Source organism: Ambystoma mexicanum, chromosome 6q (assembly GCF_040938575.1).
Source record: "Ambystoma mexicanum isolate Mex_15411 chromosome 6q, UKY_AmexF1_1, whole genome shotgun sequence".
NCBI classification, from domain to species: Eukaryota; Metazoa; Chordata; class Amphibia; order Caudata; family Ambystomatidae; genus Ambystoma; species Ambystoma mexicanum.
This window is the reverse complement of record NC_090937.1, coordinates 1,671,592,669-1,671,615,530: the sequence shown is the minus strand read 5'-3', so window position 1 is coordinate 1,671,615,530 and position 22,862 is coordinate 1,671,592,669. Positions and strand designations below refer to the sequence as shown.

At 45.8% G+C, this 22,862-nt stretch overlaps 1 protein-coding gene across 2 annotated transcripts in view; it reads left to right on the top strand.

Annotated features, from left to right (window-relative positions):
- LOC138517030 (zinc finger protein 850-like) overlaps positions 1-22,862 on the top strand; it is a 79,215-nt gene that overhangs the window by 45,380 nt on the left and 10,973 nt on the right. Inside the window, exon 1 of one of the 2 annotated variants that reach the window (XM_069632541.1) lies at positions 12,958-13,033. The exons of the other annotated variant lie outside the window; for it this stretch is intronic. The gene's annotated coding sequence lies outside the window, so the exon portion shown is untranslated. Of the gene's footprint in view, positions 1-12,957; positions 13,034-22,862 lie in introns of those variants that run through there. 2 annotated transcript variants of the gene reach the window in all.

The following is a 22,862-nucleotide window of genomic DNA, read 5'->3' as shown; positions in this document are numbered from 1 at the left end:
AGGAGACTTTAGGCAGGGCTTTGGTGAGGGATCCACAGGATGCTTTCTGAACATTGCATTTATCAGTAATCACATGTGTCCTGTGGATGCCCAGTTGTGGCACATTGTGTTTCAGCCCATACAAAATGGATCCATACAGGAGAGCAGAAAGCTATTGGAACGGCGCCTAATTTGGCATCAAGGAATCTACAAGCAACCAGAAGAGGAAACTGGGGTGGGGCTGGTGCTGATCGTGAAGTCTCAGGTTAAGTGTTACCGCAGATCAGAAGGACGGAGATGATATTTTCCATTTTATGGACTTTATTCGACAAAATAAGAAATTAACTCCCGACTATCCCTAAGCAATGCGTCTTCCCTACCAAACCCAAAACTAACTAGGGTGCTTATCAGTCGTCTGTGAGGACAAGAGGAACATTCTGTCCTCTGTCAATGCTAAGCTAGCCTTTGCCTGCCACTATCCAAACCACCTAATTCACAGGAGAATGACTTCCTTCGCCTGTACTTAGTAACAGGTGTACATAGTTCTTGGCACCTATTTTGACCAATTCATATCGTTCAGAAATAGGGCTCTTTCTCTCTCTCGTGTCCTTGACACGTTGTTTTCCTCTTTTGAAGTTATTCCTCTCTTTCTCTTTTTAATACGCTTGTATTGTACTTGTTTGTATAGCGCCTTTTACCATCATTATAGTGTTAATGCGCTGTTAGTGGGAACACCCTCGGAGGACCAAGTCCAGAGTGTTGGAGGTCGTGGAGTACGATTAGGATGCATGTGTGCATTTCGGCAAAAAAATTCTTAGAAAAGCATGTGGTTCAGCATGTGGATGGGTGCTGAGAGGAGTCGGGAGATGGCGTGGGTGCTAGAAACCCTCTATGCACTGCATTCTGCTGTCGGAGGTCTTGAGGTGTAGTCTGCTGTAAGTAGGTGGAGAAGTATGTGACCAGCGCAACCAGATTTTGTCATAGTCCTTGCTGTATACTGCTGTGTGTGGACAGCCATGCCTGCGGTCAGTGGTGTTACACATGCCTTGCCGAAATCGATACTTTGTTGTTTGGGTGCCCGCTCAGGTACTAGGCTTCTTCTGTCAGTTCTCGCTGCTTTGATAAAACGGTTAGCAACAGCGATAATCTATGCTCCCAACTATTTGCCACAAGAGGCGCATGGGGTTGTAATTTCATATTCTTCTTGGCAAGTCTACCCAGATATTGCACGCTTATGGAACATGTTAACAAGTTACCTTTACCATGGGTGGCCCATCCTATGGTTCATACATGCGCAGTACCTGCCCATCCCTTACTGAGCGATGCTGGGCTGGTTCTTGATTTTCCCCCCTGTAGTTGCACAGGGGACCCCCGCCTGGCCTGCTGGTTCGGGACCTGGCCATGACAGCACGACCTCCCATCACAATTCCAGACTCTGTACCCCAATGTGTCCGATTGCGACGATGGCGGTTCTATCACCCCACACTGCTTCTACCACTGTTTGCGATTTGCCTGTTTTCCTTTATATGCCAGGTGCAATGATTCGTCAATCCTGTGACATTACATATATGAGGGCCATGATTCAGCTTGTGGTGTTTGAGGGGGAACAGAGTCATGATAGGGGTATGATAAACTGCCAGGTGCTTGGACGTCAGTGCCGCAATTGCAGCCAGCACTGCCTGGGGTGACTGTTCATATGCTCAGAGTGGCGCTTTGAAGTTTTAGGGAGCGTTTCAGGATAATGCAGTAAATAACCAGGTTTGAGGGATTTTTCTTATAAGGTGAAGGAGAGGTCATTTTTGGTGCAGAGGAAGAGAGTTCCAGATGTTGGGTGCTAGGAGAGAGAAAGCAGAACCGCTAACTCTGGTGGAGTGATGAGGTGGGATAGCAAGTAGAAGAGCTAAGCCCGGTCAGAGGTTTCTGGGGGGCTTGTAGTGGATGATTGTGTTCTGAAGGAAATCAGGTCTTATATCATGGAGGGCTCAGTGAGTAAAGCACACGGCTTTGAAAGTTGCTCTTAGGTGAACAGGGAGCCAGTTCAAAATTCAGAATGTGCGGGTGATGTGTTCTCTGTCTGAGAGGGCAAAGAGCAGTCTGGCTGCTGTGTTTTGGATACGTTGAAGTTTCCTGAGCGGGTGTGCCGGGACGCTGAGGAGTTGGCATAGTCCAGATGGGAGATGATGATAGGCAGTATTGCGGAGACTCTTTGAGGGTAAGCAAAGTTGGGAACGATGCGTTTTAGGATGAGTAAGTGGAAGTGGCAGGTTCTGGATAAGGAGTTAATGTGTTTGGAGAGAGATTGGCTGGCGTCCATGGTGTATTCTAGATTTTTAACTGAGGTGGAGGCGGCAGGCGAGGCTCCAAGGGCAACTGGCCAAAGTAAAGGTTGGGGGATCAGAGCAGTTTTTTGCTGCCTATTCGGATCTCTGATTTGCCCGGGTTGAGGATTGGGTGGTTGTTAGTCATCCAGTGATTGATATCCGAGAGACAAGAGGCGAAGCTGGAATCTTGGGGATTTTGAAAATGATCTGGGTGTCGTCTGCATAGTAGCAGGTACGGCTGTGTGAGCGCATGAGAGCTGGCAGTGGGCTTAGGTAGAGGTTGAAGAGGAGGGGTGAAAGGGAGGCTCCCGCAGCACCCATTTTGTGACTGGGCGAGGAGAAAGAAGGGAGGAGAATGATTTGTGAACGACTGAGTTAGGAGCCTGTTCCCGAGTATTGTGTGGTCGATTGTATCAAAGGCCACAGATAGATCCAGCCAGGAGGATGAGTGCAGATGGAGACCATAGAGCATTCTGTTAACACAGAGGGGTCGAAACCCCAATTGGGCTGGGTTGAGGAGTCTATTGGTCAAGTTGCATACATGCCGCATGGTCAATTAGTTTAGCAATGAAGCGGGCATTGGGAGGTAGCTTGATGGAGATATGATATGATATGGTATTTGTAACGCGCCTATACACAGGTGTTTCAAGGCGCGACGAGGCAGGGAGGGGAGGGACAAGGGGAGACAGACAACGATCCTACTAGGCCAGGTGTCATTCAGATCGCGCAAGTGCACGGGTGGGGGAGGGGGAAAAGTGCAGGAGGAAGGGGAGGGGGGGGAGTGCAGTATAAGGTAAGTGGCGTAAAGTAATAAATAAATAAATAGGGCCAGCTGGTGGCAAGTGCGAGGTAAGTGCAGAGCAAGTGCTGGGGAAGGTGGGGGGGCTGTCGGGATACAGAGACAGTCCCGCAGTGCAAAGGGGTTCCAGGGCATCAGTGCAAGTGGAGAGTGGCTGGGCCCAGGACCGAGGCTGTTTAGAGTGGTCCAGTTGCAGGATCAGTGCAGTTTCAGTGAAGAATTAATTAGCTGTTCAGCAGGGGAGAGGGAGAGAGAAAGCAGAAGCAAAGAGGAAGGTTTTGAGGTGCTTCCGGAGTCAGTGCTTCAGTGCTCCAGATAAGATTTTGAAGTGGGAGTATTTTACTCCCTAATTTTGAAAGTTGGGAATAAAATGATTTTTTAGGGAGTAAAACGGGAGTCCCATTCCAATGGGAATATGTAATAAATCAGTAAAAATAGGTTTACCTGTAAAACAAATATTTTTGTGAGAAATACTTCTTTGCGCAAAGTTATTCATGCCCATTAAAAGATACATTTGACCTCTTCCATAATGATAGTTGTTCCTTCCTGTGGTACTCTGGGTGAAAGCAGGAGCATTTTTACTCCAGAGTTTTATTCGTTGGGAGTATTTGCCTATTTTTAGGGAGTAAATGTGGCTGACACACCCTTTATCCACAGGGCTGGAGAGTGTGGGTCGAGGCTGGGTTTTTTGAGAAGCGCTTTGACGTCAGAGGTTTTGAAGGCCTCTGAGAAGGTGCCTGATGAGAGCAAATTATTTACAATGGAGAGTGCTATGCTGCCAGCACATGTGGAGGTAAGGATCATTTTTAGAAGGGGTGGTGGGCAAGGGTCTCCAGGCAAGCCTGTGGGTTGGCTAAGTGCTACTAGGTTGCAGAAATCAGCCTCGGATAGATGGCTGAAAGAAGAGAAAGTAGGTGAGGAGGGTGAGTAAGGGTTCGGTATTGTGGAGAGTCTGGATGTTGAAGCGGGATCAGAGCTAGTTCCGTGATGATCGTATGGTGTCTTTCAAGCGCAACGCTATGAACGTGGTTTGAAAGTTCATTGCTCGGCGCTTTTGAGTCCGGGGTTTAGGGAGGCTTAGGCAAGTAGGGGAGCTGAAATCCCCTAGGATTTTGTGGAATTCCTAAATGGATTTTTGGAGTTGTAGATTCCGTTTCCATAGTGTGTGGTTTAAACGTTTTAATTTTTTTGCTTTTGATTTCGTGCAAGTATGCCCTGTTCAGTCTTGCAAGGGCTGATGTTGTTATGAGGAGTGGGGGGTGGTCCTCCAGGCTCACTCTAGGTGATGTTTGAGGATTTTGAGAGCTTTGAGGGAAGGCGTATATCGCTTTTGGTACGGAGTCGAAATTGGGATTCATGGCTCAAGAGCTGGATTTTTATCTGACCAGGAGCCACTTTTTCTGACCAGGGGCCATTACAATTAGTTTCAGGAAAGCATTCCTAGGTGTCAACCCCTGTTTCTGAAAGCCATCCCTCTTGTCAGCAAGGAATCTGAAAATAATTGTTTTCTAGGTTTGTATGTCGGGGTCTGTGGGACATGGAGTACATATGTTATACAAGGTTTGTGCAAGCATAAGAAAGAGGGGTTTAGGAGTGTTGCACTCAGATGCGTTATGAAGGAGCAGAAAGTGGCCCTACGTCTGTGAGCGGCGAAAAAACAGCCATCTGCCTATTTCTTTAGCGAATCCACAAAATACATGTTCTCATTGTAAGGAGTCTTAAACACATTTTAGCAAATCCTTGTCTAGTTTGTAATGGATTAGGCTCAGAGAGCATAGGATTCGTGTTCTTATTCCGTTGGAGTTCTGTCGGGCAGCATGTCCTCACTGCAGCTGGCGGTAGCGAAAGAAGCTCAGTCAGAGGTGTCTGCAGCGTGCTTTCTGCTCTATTTTGTATAACCACCTTGTCTTCAAGGCCTACGTTCTGACAAACATTTACCATCATAATGCTCTTTTTTTTATTTCAATGCACAGTTGTTCACTTTGTATTGATTCACTGTCAGGTGAGATCTTGTATTCAGTGTCCCCTGGATGAGCAAAGAAGTAGGTTTCAGGCCGTGAAATGCTATAGTAATAGAATAGGTGTGGTGGGAGGTTGCTGCACATCCCAACGTCACAAGTAAAATCATGCAACCTACATCCATCTGCTGCCCGGACTCAGAGCAAAGAGAAACCGCAGCACTAGGTTTCAGAAAGGAATTCAGATTTGCAGTGAGCGCCGCCTGCACAGTCTTATTCATATGCTTTATACTGTAACAGTAACACCGTGACTCCCTTTCTGTCTTGTAAATGAATGGGCAAACATCCGTTTTCAGAGGTATTTCTCAAACCTTGTAAGAGGAAAAATAAACCATGGCATGGCACGGTATTTCATGTATAGCAGGGCTTTCTTTCTAAATATGGTGCAGGAGGGTTAATCCAATGCTATTTACATTTTGCTACTATGCACTGTTTCCCCTTTTATTAGAAAGGGGAAAATAAAGATGCTTGCCTAACGAATGTTACCAGTGCTCAATGAATCCATTAACATCATGGGAAGTATGCGTCAGCGGTGCTTGGGAAGGTGTGCGTCAGCGGTGCTTGGGAAGGTGTGCGTCAGCGGTGCTTGGGAAGGTGTGCGTCATCTGAGCTTGGGAAGGTGTGCGTCATCTGAGCTTGGTGTGCGTCATCTGAGCTTGGGAAGGTGTGCGTCATCTGAGCTTGGGAGGTGTGCGTCATTTGAGCTTGGGAGGCATGGTTCAGGCACCATAGGTTTTCCACTATTCCATGTCAAGAACATGCAAGCTGATGCTGTCATACACTGCTGCCATCTTGTGGATATTTCTGAAAATTCCACTGGGACACAGCAGGTGCAGCTAAGCAGCTGCACACACTGAAAACAATTATTGCCAGGCGCTGATTAAGTGACTCCAGGAGCTAATTGATGCCCAGCAATTCTACTAACCCTGTTTTGGTATAGGGTTGGTTGTTGGAAGGGGTGATGAGATGGTGAAGGGGGTGGGGGACGAAGAGTCCTTGTTTTGCTGCATCATAGGTTAAAGAGATGGATGGAGGGTCCGGTAGAGTATGACATAGGGAATTGGCCCGGTCTGGATTGATGATGATTTTATTCCAGGTGGCCGGGATAGGTGAGGGATTGTTTGGTTGTGGGGTTGGGGGTTATTGAAGTGAGGAGGCCGGGACAGGTGAGGGATTGTTTGGTGGTGGGGTTGGGGTTGGGGGGTATTGAAGTGAGGAGGCCGGGATAGCTGAGGGATTGTTTGGTGGTGGGGTTGGGGGTGGGGGGTATTGAAGTGAGGTGGCCGGGATAGGTGAGGGATTGTTTGATAGAAGTGGTGGTGGTGGGGCGTGGGGAGGTATTGAAGTGAGAAAGGTATAGCGTGGTGATCGGTCCAAATGAGTGGGTGAGCTGGGAGTGGCTGACTTGGCCAGATGTGCATCTAGGGTGTGTCCTGCAATGTGGGTCTGGTGTGAGATCAATTTCAACAGGCCCAGAGCATCCAGATTGTCGGTGAGGGAGCAGGTCATAGTTTTGGCAGAGACATCTAACCAGATATCTCCTAACAAAGTGAGCGTGGGTTGCTGGATAGAGAGAGTCTGTGAAATGTCGGTCATAGCCAGGTGGCCTCTATAGGAGAAGGAAGTTGTGGGTTACGGAATGGCTTAGGAGGTACTTGGCGAGGATAATTATAATTCGTTAGGAGCTAGGGATTGAAACTGTGTTGCTTCCAAGGTGAGCACGTTGCTCCAGAGCTATCCTCCCGGCCCGCATGGATTTGCATTTGGTGTTGCAAGGTAGCCTCTTGTTGGAAATTACTAAAAGGTGTTTTTGTGAAGGATGGCTAGACCCCACCCTCTTGATGCTTCTCTATAGCCAAAATCCACTGTTCCTCCTGGCTCGGCCAGTTCTAAATATTTTCAAATGGTCTATCACTTTTCTCCTTCACTCGACAGTTACGAGGACTAGTACTTCAGTACCAATAACAGTTCTCTTCTGCTTCCACTTATTTAATATTACTGGGATGAGTATGATGGATCAGTAATGATTCTCACTTCTCTTCACCCCTTTAGTATTACTGGCACGAGTATCTTCCTCCTTCAGGTTATTCCTGTGTCGCCTTCACTCGCCAGCTTGTTTCCAAGCTGCATGTCTCGGTCCAGGCCAGTTTTTCGCACACAGCCGATTCGAATCTCCCAGGCTTCCTCTCCTGACTCCTCCTGCATTTATGATGCAGAGCTGCGCCTTCCACGGCAGAGCTACCCAGTCCTTTCTCGCTGTTGGCAGAGTACTCTGCATTACTCAGCCGATGTTCTTCTTCACAGTATTGAATTAATTTTCTTTCTTGCGTAGATTGAAGGTTTCTGTACCATAATAACAAATCGCAAAACAAACGGTCAGATAGCACAGTGTAGAGCGCTCACTTTGACATCCATGCAGAGCCTACCGATGCAGGTTCGAATCCCGGCAGAGCCATACTCAGCCTTTCATCCTTCCGAGGTCAATTCATGAGCACCACACAAGTGGGATAAGCAGCGCTCAGATGCCTGAGGGTTTCTAGCGCTATATAAATGCAAAAACAAACAAACAAACAAACCAGGAGAGTAGCCCTGCCATCGTAATACCTCAAAAGAGGGCGCCCTTGGTCAGTGTATGATGACCTAAAAGCAGAGCTCTATTCTATAAGCGCTTATGAATTGCACATTAATGTTTATCAGGTGAGATCCACAAATGTATAGAACACACCATAATATATTCCTGTTATTATTATAAATAGCAATCAGACACGTTTCAAAATAAATGTACAGACGCTACAAAACATGAATCCTCTTAGTGCAAAAATGCAGGAAAAATATATTTATCAGAGAACATTTTTTTTAAAAAGTGCTGCAACATACCATACAGTGCATAATGCATGAAAGTGCAAAAAGATATAAAGTGCAACAGTATTCAAATATATTGTATGAGGGAATAGTGTATCTGTACTTGTCTAGCTGTATATTCAGTACAACTTAATCTTAGCCACTTAATTCTTTTTTTGCATTTTTCTTTTTTAGAGCGCTCACATAGCCCGGGGGCATCGAGGCGCTGTTACTGGAATATGACTTAGCTGCGTATTTGCTTACCCAGAGACTTCTAAGAGCGGACCCGAAGTTTGAACCTCTGTTTCTTCGTGTTGTCTTGTTTCCTAGGCGAGCACATTGCCGCTGAGCTATCCCCCAGGGACAATGATTACATGAAAGATTAACACATGGTTTTATCACACTAGAACACTCAGATCTAACGTATGCAAATAATACACGATCGGATAGATAACGTCAGACTGCTGACGCCAAGTTTAAGGTGTCGACACTGTGTTTCGGCCCATTATTGTCAAAATACATTCACCCATTTGTTTCTTCCAAGAATATAGAGGGCCAATTGGAGCTGTAAACTCACTACTGGTGTAATGTAAATGTCTTAACCAGGTGTGCCTTCAGCCACTCGATTTATAAGAAGTATGTGTGTCCTTTACTGAAGTCCTGTTCAAAACAAGCATTGGCAAAGCCAATCGTTTTCATTTGTGTAAGTGTGTAGGTATTAGATGAGCATTTACCAGGCACTGCTATCATCTGGACTGTTTCAAGCTACCAATTAATGCAGTTAGTAGCATTATAGCAATGTCTGGCAACTACCTTTCGTAGGTCTACACAAAAGCCCAAACTGGTAAATTTCAATTGCTTATTTTATGTTGGAGTATATGCCAGAAGGCCAAGACCCTTCTTGTGAAGGAAAAGCTCCTCCCCAACACCTAGGTCCATACACCCTCTGCTCCCTGCTGCGACAAATCGTGGCAGCTGCGACAAATCGTGGGAGTTAGTCACTTCTCCCCACGGTGGTGCCTTTTGCTTTGAGGCTAGGGAGGCGAGTCTGCTGCGTGATATCATCCCTAGGGGTAGAGGTTAGCAGGACCTCACTAGGAGAGACTCCCCCCGCACCCCCCCTCCACCGCACCCCGTCGGGGACAAGGCCTCGAGGTTCGAAGATGACTCTCGAAGTCACTCACCCACACTCCTACAACAGCCTTTATTCAAAGAAATCATGAATAACCAATTGATGTATGTTATTGTGGAAAATAAAAAACAGTTGAGGAATTAAAGGAATTGGAAAACAGAAACGGTTATAGCCGATGCCAAAGTTAAGTTGGAAAAAATAATAGAAGAAATGGCAAAATTCCAACAGTTGACAGACAAAAAGGTGTGGAGATTGTGAAAAGACATTGACCAATATAGGGAAAAGAAAACGTACCCCTATCTAAATCCCAACTTTTACCAAGATCAAAACCAAAGTTACACACAAAGAATCGGGGTTGCACGCCTAGGTCGTAAATATGTTCTGAAACTTCAAATGGTACAAGTGGAACGACTCTGAAGTATCCAGTAGAGAAGAAACACCCTCAACATTGTTAGGAGGTCCACCCCAACCATTTTTTCACAAGCAGGTGGTGGACGCAGAGGTCGAGCTCGATGTTGTTGCAACGAAGGGGAACTTGGCGTAAGAACATGCCGGTGGAACAACCGGCAAGATCAGACTCTGTAACCCTGGGTTTTAATTTATTGGATCACCTCCTATTAGATGAGGAACTGAAGGTCCTGAAAAAAGGTCAGAGTTTGTTCTGACCAAAAAAGCAGACATTTTGGAGCCGGAAATCGAATGTTTTTCAGGGTCAATCGACTTAAATACTTTTTCAGGGAAAGTGACAAACATAGTCTAGAGTAACAGATTTTAGACCCCCATTCTACCTTAGTTCAGCCTACATCTGGAATTAGTCCAGAAATATTAGCATTTGAGAATAAAATTTGCAATACCTCTAGGAGTCTATTATTGTCTAATGATGACACTAGAGATAATCTGACGAAAGGTGAGAGGAAGGCGATGAGTGATCTCCAGAAGGACTGCAACCTAACTATCAAACTTGTGGACAAAGGGTTTCAGGGAAAGGTTTTGTTCTTTTTGTCCCGAGACAAATACAGACCGAGAAGCCTTGCGGCTACTGGACAACCATACATGTTACCAGCTCTTAGTAGTTGACCCTGCTGAACGGCTTTGCGAGGAAAGTATTAACCTCACAGCGTTTGCTGAAAACGAGAGATTGATAGAGACCAGAGGAAAGAACTGTTTTGAATAAAGTTCATCCAGTCACCCCACTGTTTTATATCTTGCCTAAGGTGCATCAGTGTCACGGCCCCTCCAGGATAACCTATTGTGTCGAGTATAGGTTCTATTTTAGAACCGTTGTCCATGTATGTCGATTTTATTCTAAAGCAGTTGATATTGAAAATGAAATCGTACATCAGGGACACTACAGACATTACAAACATAAAAATGGAGCACACTGATTTGTCACCTTTAGACGTGGAGGCGCTCTATACTAGTATCCCACAATTAGCTAGCCTCCAAGTCATCAAAGAGTACTTAGACACCCGGAACAATGTGAATAAAGTCCCTACAGAATTAATTCTAGACTGTGCATGTATCACTTGGACTGAAAACTTTTTTTATGATTGAAAGCAATCGGTGCAAACAAATTAAAGGCACAGGCATGGGGGCGACATTTGCCCTCGATATAGCTAACATCTACTTTGACAACTTCGAGAATGTACATATTTATAGTGAAGAAATGCACACAAACCATCTATAATATGCTGGCACAGGTACATAGACGATGTGGTCATGATGTGGAGAGGGGCAAGGTCCACTTTGGTTGATTTCTTAATGTGGCCCAGCTGCAACAGACATCTTTATTATGAATGTGTAACAAGACCTCATTCCTTTTTTGAACTTATTAGGAAAACAGTAGGTGGCGCGATCCATACTTCATTATTCTGTAAGGAGACACAAGAACACCCTTTTGCACCACACTAGTTTTCACCCGAAAGCCCTTAAAAGAAAACCTGTCCTATAGTCGGTGCATTAAAAGAAATTGTATGTCCAAGGAGGACTTTGAGAAACATGCAACGTCTTCAGGAAAGATTACGGCAGCAATGTTATCCAGATCAAACCATTAAAATGGCCACATGCGCGAGCTAAACATTTGAACAGAAAGAATTGCCTTAGGAAAAAGAACAAGGTGAGGACTAACCAGATGACTTGTGTTACAACACATACTCCAACGAGTAGTTTGCTGCAAATAGAAATCTTAAAACTGTGGCACATTCTGGCAAATGGGACCAAAAACACAGATTTGTGTTAAAACGCCCACCTATTCAGACAAAGGTTGGTGCACTCCTTCGAAACCCACTGATTATTCCATCACCAGCAGATGGTGTCTCAAAGCAATACAGGGACATTTCCGATGTGGAACTTGTTCAGTGTGTGCTCTCACAAAGGATTTGAAATTAGTTGACCATGTGTGATCTTGAATGGGAACTACGGGACCACACCAATTGCAGTACTAAGTGGGTGGTCTACGGAATAAAGTGTCCATGTTCTCTAATCTATGTAGGCAAAACATGCAGTGAGATAAGACCAAGGATCTGCATGCATCAATCATGTATGAAAAACAAAGTTGCTGATAAACCGCTCGTAGATCATTTTGTTGCTGTGAACCATAAACCTATAAATATGTTGTGGTTCATTATTCAGGTTGTTGGAGCACACCCGAGAGGTGGTGACAGAGACAGCATTGACGAGGGAGGAACAAAAATGGATCTGCCGTTTGGACTCGGTGGACAATGGGTTGAAAACCAACATTGAATGGTCCATGTTGATGTTCTAATTTGGACATCTATACTTAAGTTTGTCCATCTACATTAAGAAGTCCCATGTAGTGCACACATAAAATGAGACATAACACCCAACCCCCCATACACACATTTTTGATCATAGTGATGGGAGGTTTTCAAAAAAAACTTTTTGCAATAAGGCATTGCAATGGTTTGCCTTTTTGTAGAGATGTGCCGCTTCTATGGAGTGTCCAGTGGAGATATGGGCTAGATGTTTTTATATTATTGGTGTGGTTTGCCAATGTGTGCCGGCAGCCTTCGTGAGGCGGTGTTCACATCTGCATCCACAGTACAGTACAATAGAAAATGGATGTTTGTAGGGTTAACATCAATATTCCTTTGGAATGTAATATGCATTGCATATAAAAACACAGTTTCAAATTGTGGGCGTTTCAGAATATATAGTGTGGTCTATGTATAACGGAGGGATGGTCGCTTGGGGCACACTGGTAATATTTGGAGAATATGTCCACAGAGTAGGAGTTTCAACTACCTTTTTGCTCCAGTATGCGGTCGCTGAACTTCATACATGAGCATTGGCCTGGTACAATATTTTTAGTTGGGCACCTGATTGCATTCTAAATTACATTGAGATATAGCACTTAGTGACCTGAGTAATTGTAGCTACGCTGTGTACAGTTAGGCGGAGCTCATTGAAAAATAGGATGTTTGTTGGCATTCTGGTGGGCATTGGATGCATAGTGCAGCCTTTCCCAATACGGTCGCCATGAGTAACCAGCAATGCTAGGAGAACGTAGGTCTGCAATTGATAGACGCGCTACGGTTTGGGCGCCTAGTATGATTCAAATGAGAGGATCCGACATTGCAGCAGGTTTTGCTTGTGGTTTGCAGTAATTCCCTGCCTGCCACACAAGTGTGGTCTCGTGTTTTGGTAAGTGCAAGGGGAGTTGGAATCCTCAGAAAGTGTTAAATTTAACGTATTTGTGTCATCAGGAGTTGACAGTGTTGCTGTGAACTATTTACACAGCGCGTTATGTTTGTAATGGTGTGCAGTGACTCGGTCACAAATGTAGTTTCCCTGCTTTTTCTATCTTTGCATTAGGTTTCTCATTATTTGGATGCCATAGAATATAGGCAAGTCTGCTGCCCTGTTGGTGATGAGATGTTTGCAGTCATTCTGGAGAACTCCTGCTTCTCCATTGTCTAACTTGGTAGGCACAAACTTTGTTGGGGATTATGTGATTGGGTAAATGCCAGTTGGGGATATTTACTTGATATTTGAGCTATAATTTTCAGCACCTCTCGGGATGATAGCTCAGGAGCAACGTGCTCGCCTTGGAAGCAAGGCGGCGTGGAGCAACACAGGTTCGTCCCCGGGTCTGCGCTTAGAAACCTCTGGGTATTAAGCGCGTTATAAATTACCTATCATATCACCACGTTATTATTGTTTTGTTAATTTATAACGCGCTTAATACTAGCAAGTGATTTCTAAGCACGGGATCGGAATTCAAACCTGTGTTGCGCCGTATTGTCCTGCTTCCAAGACAAACACGTTGCCCCTGAGCTATCCTTACTCCCCTAAGGGAGTGTGTTTTTTATCTTCACACAGGACTTGTGAGGAGTATAAATCCCAGTTGCCATAGCACTAGTGGTTAACAGTGAGCCTAGAAGTAAATCCCGGGAGGCATCTAAAAAGCTCTGTACTCTTAACTGGAACACCATTGAGGTCAGTTTGTGTATTATGGTGTGGTGACTCTTAAATATAGTACTTATTGGTTTTAAGATGGGTTTCACAAATCTCTTTTATTTACAGTGATTGTTTGTGAATAATAAGTGGCATTTCTAAGGTGTGCATGAATTGGCTACAGTTTTGAATAATTTTGCGTCCTGATCAAGTGCCTCTACTTTGACATCCCCCCACAGGGTGAGCGAATTACAAGCTTTACCATGTAATCCTCCATTCACAACTTTTTACAAGGACAAAGTTACACTGAGAATTAGACCAACCTTCCTACCAAATTAGTTTCCGATTTTCATGTTTCACAGAAAATTTGTTTTGCCAACATTTTATCCTCCTCCACACCCTAGTAAGGAGGAAGAAAGACTGCACAGAAAAAGCTCTGAGCTTCTACATTTCACGTCTCGATAGACTAAGGCAGGATGACCGACGTTATGTCGGTTACACCGGACATAAGTTGGCTATGGCAGTTGTAAACAGACTTTATCAAGGTTGTTAATTCTGTGTAATCACAGAATGTTATAGACTAGCAGGGAAGGATACCCCAGAAGTTTAAGGCTCACTCCAGAAGGGGCGTGGCTGCTGCTTCTGCCTTACAAAGAGGGGTGACGATTCAGGGCATCTGTGCGGCAGCCACTTGGTCGTCTGTTCATACCTTCACAAAGTACTATTAACTAGACTCTGCTTCAGGCCTGAAGGCGGGATTTTGGAAAGGATGTCATACACTCATTCATGACAAACTCTGAAATTAAATATTATTTCCCGAAAATTCGTACTCCCTCCTCCATTTAAATACTGCTTTGGGACATGTAAAAATTAGGAATATATGGGAGGACACAGTCCTTTCGAAGAACCAAGTTATTTACCCCTGGTAACGTTCTTTCGACTGGATGTTCCTCCCATGTATTTATCATCGCCCCTCCCATCCTACCCTGCTGTGGAATTCCGTGCATTACACCTTGCGTTCCTTGAGCGTCTGATCTCGTTTGATTGCATTAATGCCAGTTATTCTGTAGGAAGAAGGCGAAAAAACAGAACTGAGTAATGGGCACAGTGTGTGCTATTTGTACTATCGATCCATGTCAACCTTCGCTGGACATTCAGTCAAAAAGGTTGGCTCATGGTGCCCCCTACCGAAATTTCTATTCCGATGCAGCCGACGCTGGAAAGGAAGATGTCTAAAGGTGAGGATTAAGTGGGAGGAACATCCAGTCGAAATAACGTTGCCTGGGGTTAGTTAGGTGTTCTACTCTTTATAGTTTGGAGTTACCAATACTGGGGCATGAGCAAGTGACTCAAAGTTTGGCAAAATATTTGTTACTCGCTGAGGTCCATTTGGGGCGCTTAACGTCTTGCGCTTCTTTGAGTGCCTGGAGGAGGGGCCTTGTGAATGTTGAATAGTCGGAACACCCAAGCCCTACAGTAATTGCACAATCCCAAAAATTGCTGTATCTCTTTAACCATGCAGGGTGGTGGCGTTCCGTGTATGGCTTCTCCCCCTGTGCTATCTTCCGCCTTTCTACTGACATTATTTATCCCAGATACACCACCTCAGTCTGACAGTCCTGTGGCTTCTCTTTGTCTACTTTGTACCCTTTCTCGACTAGCAGGGTGAAAAGAATGATTTAATCGTTCCTGCATTGCTTTTCCGTCACACTGCACACTATACAGATGTCTACGTACTGTATAAGTGTACTGAGTATTTGCTGATTGCTCAAAACCATCTGGATCTCTTTGTTGAAAACACTGGGGGGGGGGGGGACTTGCAATGGTTCCATGTTCTTTCATCAACGGCTCTCTAACGCCTGCTGTTTCAATGTGGAAAGAATAACGAAAACGTTCATCAAATGTTTTCTCTTTTTTTAGGGTGTTCTATCCCCCCCCCCCATTCCCCTTCATCCACCCCATTTTAACTACTCCCCCCCCCCCCTTTCCCCCCAACACCCTCCCTCCCAAAATCCTGGCAATAAAAGAACATCCTACCCTTACAATACCCCAGTGTTAACCTCACGTGTTCAAATCTGACACTGCGATACGTAAACACCGTGAGATATCTAGAATCCGGATGCAATGGGATGGAGAAGAAAGCACTTTTCAAATCAATCACTGTGAATTATTTTCCAGTTGGCGGGATATTACATAATGTCGTAGCCGGGTTCGACATGAGTGGAAACTCAGCCTTTACCACATTTTTCAAGGTTCGGATATCCTGTATAAATCTCCAGGCCCTTCCTGTTGCTTTTTTGATTCGGTATATAGCTTTGTTACATGGTGACATTGATGTCTGTATTATGACCTGATGCCATAATGCAAGGAGCGTGTCATAGATGACCTCATCTGCATCGCAGGAAAGTGGTTATTGTTTCACCCGGGGTAGCAACGTCCTTCCTTCAATTTGATTCAGACCGCCCCAGCTCCTTTGAGCACTTCTACATTGTGGGGCCCTTTTGTCCATACATTTCACTGGACCTCCTCCAAGTCAACCCGAGACTAGGTGGCCTGCTTTTTCACTACCTATGTCATTTGCGGCACTATCCTTTCTACCACTTGTATTGGGCATGGGATGTGAAGCTGGATCACCATTACTCGCTCCTCCTCGACGTCTGCAAATAGATGATCATCAGTCAATTTAGGGTCAATACAGAGAACTGTATGTCATTCCATTAATTTCGTCCTCACCTGTCCCACATGATATCACCATGTATTTACGTGTGACTGCCCCCTCCAACTGCAACAGTATCCACATGCTTGGGGCAACTTCCATGTGCACCGATGGCATGAGCAAATATTCTGTGGCCAGTCGAAATGTTTTCCCTTTCATCCCGGTTACCCAACCCGATAGTATTTGGACCTCGTACAGGAACACCTCTGGGTGCATTGGCTGTCCCTGCGAGGTGCTCTGCTCTGTGCACAGTAAGCCTGTATGATGGCTGCCCTTTTCTGGGTACATTCCAAATGTCGGGCACACCATGCCTTTCTCTGATAACGAAATTGTTGTGTTGAGTTTACTTAGCAAGTTCCTCCCCAGTATTTTTATTGGAGTATCTTTTGAATACAATAGGGAAGCCACAAGGTGTTGCGTGTCTATTACCCTGTGTGGAACCCACTCTCCCTTATACAATACGTGGCCCCTGTATCTATCAAAAAGGAGAAATCTTTCTGTCCTATCTTCACTGCTATCTTGGGTTCTTCTTCAGAGTCTTCAGTTAGTGGACTCGGGAGACACACTTGATATGATTGGGTATTAAGCGCGTTATAAATAACCTGAGGTTTCTAAATATGGATCTGGGGATCAAACCTGTGTTGCTCCATGTCGTCTTGCTTCCAAGTTGAGCACATTGCCCCTAAGCTATCCTCCTGAGTCTTCTCTCTCTCTCATATATATGCGCTTAATACCCAGAGGTTTATAAGTGCGGACCCAGGGATCGAACCTGTGTTGCTTTGTCATCTTGTTTCCAAGGCGAGCACGTCGCCGCTGAGCTATCCTCCGGGGACTGTATTTCCGCTGAATACTTTCTGCTGCTCTTCTCCTTTCCTTCTCTTGTGCACCATGGATTGGTGTACCTCTCGCCAAGTTACAGCGTTGGGTACAGTCCGTAGGGAGGGGGCGTTGCATTAGGTGACACTGCAGCATCACTGCCTGGTCTGACCCCTTCTCTGGCCCATCCTTCTCCTCCTCATATATCTTCCAGAGCCATAGGATATTTTTCCTGTTCTTAGTTTAGATCCTTTATAGGTTGCTAGTAAATATGAAAACATGCTTTCAGTTATTCCACTAGGAAATGTTCCGTCTCCTGGCCATTCGCGGAAACACTGTCCCGCAGTGTCCTGTACCTACTGAAAGTGGTATTTGAGTATTTTATCACAATATCAGGGCAACTTACATAAATGGTCCAGGGACGTGTCCCTCCTGAATGCCATTCAGACCCACTTATGCACTCTGACGTAACTATCGTCTGGAGCTCCTTCCCTTTTCCCACTGTAGACCCCACAGTGTGTCCTCATTCCCCTTCAAACCTCCGCTACCCTCCTCTTACCTTTTGCAACCACCCCCCACCCTTTTCACACATGCATACTAACCATTCCTCCTGCTCACATCACATTCACTGGGCCTCTCCACAGACCCACCCACCCACTCGTTATTAGTACAACTATGGCCTTCTCCACAGGCCCACCTGTTCCCTTATCATACTCTATTAGTATGCACTGTCTGGTCACGCCCTCCTCTGACCTTACGTTTGCCCCTACTGTGCAAAGCTCAAATATATACAAACTACCACTGGTGTCGACCCTTCCACCTTGGCCAACCCCTCATAAAACAACAAACACTACAACAGTACACTGACGGAACACCAAAGAATAAACAGGACAGACGTACCCAGTCCCCACCTATCCAACTGCGTGCCTTTCTTAAAAAATCAACAATTCATTAACACCCCAATGCAACTATACAATTGCCTGCACTACGCACAACTCCCATCTAATGGGGGTCGGCCACAGTCTATGCACCCTTCTGCTCTAATGCAGTTGTGCCTGCCACACACACCCTCCCTCTCGGAGGGGTGGAACTAACATCTAGGACTACGTCCAAGCGTCCTTCTCCCTGTAGGATGCATCCTAAACGCCACAAAAAAAATCCCCCCCCCCCCCCTCCGTGTGTTTGCAAACACAGTATTGTGCGTTCCTGCAAAGGTCCACTCGTGTGTCCTAGAGATCCTTCCGTTACCAAGCCTTGCCTACTGCCCGCACCTCACCCTGAGTGTGTGCAGCGCTCAGGACCAAGCAGACCTTTATGAACTCTGTGTCTGCAGGGCCTCCTCCCCCCCATGGAGGGTGACTGGAATGCCCTTTGCTGGCTGAGGGAAAGGAGAATCTCGCTGGGGTCTACAATGTCTCGGGGGTCCTCCAAGCCATGTAACGATTGGAACACCAAGGTGATCTAAGGAGAGGTGTACACCAAGCAGGACGTAACACAATATATTTAGGCCCAGTATGCCGATGGGAGAGCACAGACCTGTGGAACTGAACTGAGCTGTCCATGCTGCCCACAGTAGGCAAAGTTTTCATACAAAAATGACATCATTTGCATACGCACAGTTGAAACTTATTTTGAAACACCTTACAAAACTGATTGGTGGGACCAAGTCAGTCCCCTAAATCCAAGCATACATTGAATGCATTGAATGATTGTAATTGGCTCGTGCCATCCTGGCCCATGTGTCCAACACCACCCATTGTGATGTTGTAAACTTTCCCACAATTGCGTTTCAAAGCATTACGTGATTGTGCTGACCACTGGAACTTTACACGGCATCCGGACAGTGAGGTGCCCCGCGAACATCAACAAGAACACGATGAAACTCTCCTGGTGATTGATTCCCCGTCACTCATTCCATCGGCCCCCACAGCTCGCATCCCGTGATCCTCCGCCAAGGAGCGATTTGAAACCACATTTCCCACTGTAATAAAATGTTATTTAACTGCATTACATTTCTACTTCTTACAAATTACCAGCGAGCACCCAGGTGCCTAGCTCGCTGGTCGTCGGCTTGGAACATTGCTCCAGCACATCGCCTGGGGCTGAGCGCTAGAGAAATTCCTGTCCACCCCCGACATGGGAGCAGCTTTGGATAGAAGTGTGGCCTACTTACCGGTGGCCTATACTAGAAATGGCTGTTGTATAGTTCACATAGTAATCTATTCCCCTGGGTTTTCAATGGCTGCATGGCCCCCCTGGCCCATTGATAGCCACCTTCACCTCCAACTTTCAGTGTTACGCAGAAGAAACGCAGTTTTCCTTCAGGCCACCCTCGGCCTCTTCCTCACTCATACCTGACTGTCCGCAATTCAGTCGTGATGTGCTGCACGACCTCAGCCTCAGTGCCAGTAAGACAGAGATTGTCCTCATTGAGACCCTTGCTCCCGCCTTCCCTCCTTCTCTCTGGCAGGCCTCCCTCGGCCCTGTGCCTCCACCTACCAATGAGGCAAAAAACCTGGGGGTCATCTTCGACTCTCTATCCTTTGCGTCTCGCATCACGGACATCTCTAAAAAGTCCCACTACCAACTGCACCTTCTCAGAGGTATTCTACCTTTTCTCAGCTTCTGGGCCTCTCCACAGAAACTCATTATTAGAACAATAATCAAAGTCTCCAGAGCCCTGGTCTCCTCTAGGCTGGATTACTGCAACAGCCTTTTTCTCAACTTTCCCTTTTCTGCCCTCCTTCCTCTTCAACTCATCCAGAACAGAGCCCCAAGACTTATCCTTGGCCTCAAGCCCAGGGAATGCATTTCTCTGGCGCTGAAATCCCTTCACTGGCTCCCTGTGGCTGCAAGGATTAAGTTCAAGACCCTTTGTATTGTCCACAAAGCTGTCTGGGGCCTGGGCCCACTCTAGCTGCAATGCTCCCTCCCTAAATACTTGCCTTCCCGAGCCCTCCACTCGTTTTTCTCCATCTCTCTGCGGGTGAGCCGCTTCCCCAAGCAGAGACTTGGGGCGGAAGGGGGAACGAGTGGGGGGCCGTTATGCTCTGCAGTTGCCTGGATCTCAACAGCCGGATTTCCTTAAATTCGGGAAACTCCTCAAGACTTTCCTCTTCGCCCCCTCCTTGTCTCTCCCCCTCCCTTGCTAACCTCCTCTTCTGCTCTCTGCTCAGATTTGCTAACTGGCTGCCTGGTCTACCTCAGAACCCCACAGGTCCCAAGTCTTTCTCGCCAGTCTGCTGCACTTGCAGCACTACTGCACTTCGGTTATAACCCATGAGTGGTATCTCCCTGCACTTCTGACGTGACTGGGCGCGCTTGTCCCTATTCCCCCCCTCCCACGCACTTCCTTTTCTGTTCACCTGCATAATCTGAATGGACCATGCCCAGTAAGATTGTTTGTCTTGCTCTCCTCCCCCCCTCGCCCCATGCATGGTTGCATTTGAAACACTTGTGTATAAGTGCATAATAAATAATCAATTGATCATTCATAGTGCTGCACTATTCTCTCTCCCCTCTCCCCCCCTGCTCCTCTACCCCATATCCCTATCCCCCTCATCCCAGTGAACCTTTCTTCTCCACCTGTGCACAGGCTACATAGCACTGTGGTCAATGAGTTCCTCGCCCCAGGAGGGCCTGCCTGACACCCCCCTGAGTTACATAATTGATGCATGTGACCACCTCGACAGCACTGGATTTGCACCTTTACGGCACAGGACTCACGCTTCCACATATTAGCAGAGGCTTGCATTGCCAACATATCCTCTATGCGTTCATCCTTCTCCAGGGCCCTTATTTTTAGACCAACTGTCATAACCCTGTGTTTCTGTTCTACATCAGAATTATTTATTTAAATTTCAACTGTGTAATACTGTGTTCTCTTCTGTATACCCGTTTGGTGTCCTCTTGTTTGTACACTCCTGGCCCTAACTGTACCTACCCACAACAGTTCTCCCCCCCTCCTTTTAATGAAGACCAGATTACCTTACATTATTTATAAAGTGGTTGGACTTTCTTTTTTGATGTGTGTCTTACCATTATAGAGGGCTGTGTAACATATCTCTAATATTCGGATACCAAGTCGCCACTAACAGGGTTATAAGGCACCTTCTTGAGGGGGTTTAGAATTATGAAAGAGGACATGATGGCTGCTGAGAATGACATTTAGGCAAGACTGAAGAGTAGATACGAGAGTTTGAGGCCATGAACCTAAGCAACCATACTCATTGGTAGCCAAATGGACATCCGTGTATCCAAATTGGAAATGCAGGGAATGGAACTTCGACTGAAGCCAACATTGATAATTGTGAATAAAGATGCCGGCTGTTTTTCTTCAGTTTCCCAGTGAAGCGGGTAACTACAACAGGTTTGCAAAAAGTTTTAGTGAGCCATAACGTCAGAGAGAGAAGGAAGTAATTGGTGCACTAGCTAAAGGCAAGTCAGCAGAGGAACTAGTGGAGAAAGGACTGAGATGGTAGTGCAATGAGACCATGAGAATGAGTGGTTCCAGAAAATTCCAACTTCGTAGGGGCAGGCCTGTCTGAGCTGACTGAGAATTATGGTCGATCCGGCTGCCGATTTGCCCGTTGCATAACTTCTGGGAGTTTTTTGGTTTGGTTTTCCAAACTTGGGGTAGGAATTGATAGGTGCCTGGTCATTCTCGGAAAAGGAGGACCCAATGTCAATTAACAGCAAACGGTCACAGAGGGTGGAACCAATTAAGCAACGATATGGTAGGTTGAATATAAGGCGTGGAAAAGTCGTAATGGGTTACCCCATTTGTGACTTATCGGAATGTTAAGCATACTTTAATAAAAGAAAGAATAATCCATTTAAATGAAGTGAAAAACAACTAGGGGCTGCCGTACCGATGGTGTAAGTCATGGTGTTTGTGTCTTGGAAAGATATTGTTGATAAACTGGATTCAGAGCCTGGACAAGAAGGGTCAAGATGAGGTCGATTGGAATGTTCCTTGACTGCAGAAGATTAAATAACTGGTGCGTAGTAAGGGCTCCAGAGTAGTGCTATGTTTGAAATTCGACCATGGGCCTCATTCTCTCAGGAAGTGCTGATAACCGGTTGGGGGGCTTCTCTGAGGGAGGCATTATTACAGGGTGTGTAGAGGCAGGCTCTGTGCAACAGTGTGTCCTTTGAGCTCAGATAGGGCAGTGTGATGGACAACTCTTTAAAGTAGCTATGTTTTCTGTACGGTACTTTTCAAAACAAATGTGTATTGGTCGGTGTATAACCCACAGTGTTAATTATTAAGACAATTTTAATAAAGGGTGCCTATCTATAGGGTGTGTTGGAAACCCACTTTATAAGGGAATGGGAACCACACCTTAAGGATGCCATTGCTGGAAAAGTCTTCTGTGGCTTAAGAGAATGTGAGATGGGGTGGTCCAAGGTGATGAGGAAGACACCTTCCCTTTTCTTGGGGGCTTCTATCAGGATTATAAAATCCCCCTGTGGTCAATATGCTGTTTTAATGTGGACCTTTAAGCCTTGTGGGAGGCGGTTAGCACAATGCTGGCAAGCGTTCCTGAGAAATCCTTTTTTTGTAGGAGGGACACTTATATGGACCTAGACCATAATAAATGCAAAGTAGCAGACGATGGGGCTTAAAAGGATAGACTCCAAGACATTCAGACGTTGGGTCCAATTTGCGGTCAGATCACGACTTGGCACATACTACCCTAGGCACCCGGCTAGATTATGAAGGCCAGGATAGATTCCATTTCTATTGCACACTCAGCAAAACTCAATTGATCCAAGGTGCTTCGCTTCATAACGTAGCGGGAAATTGAGTAGTCTTAGCCAA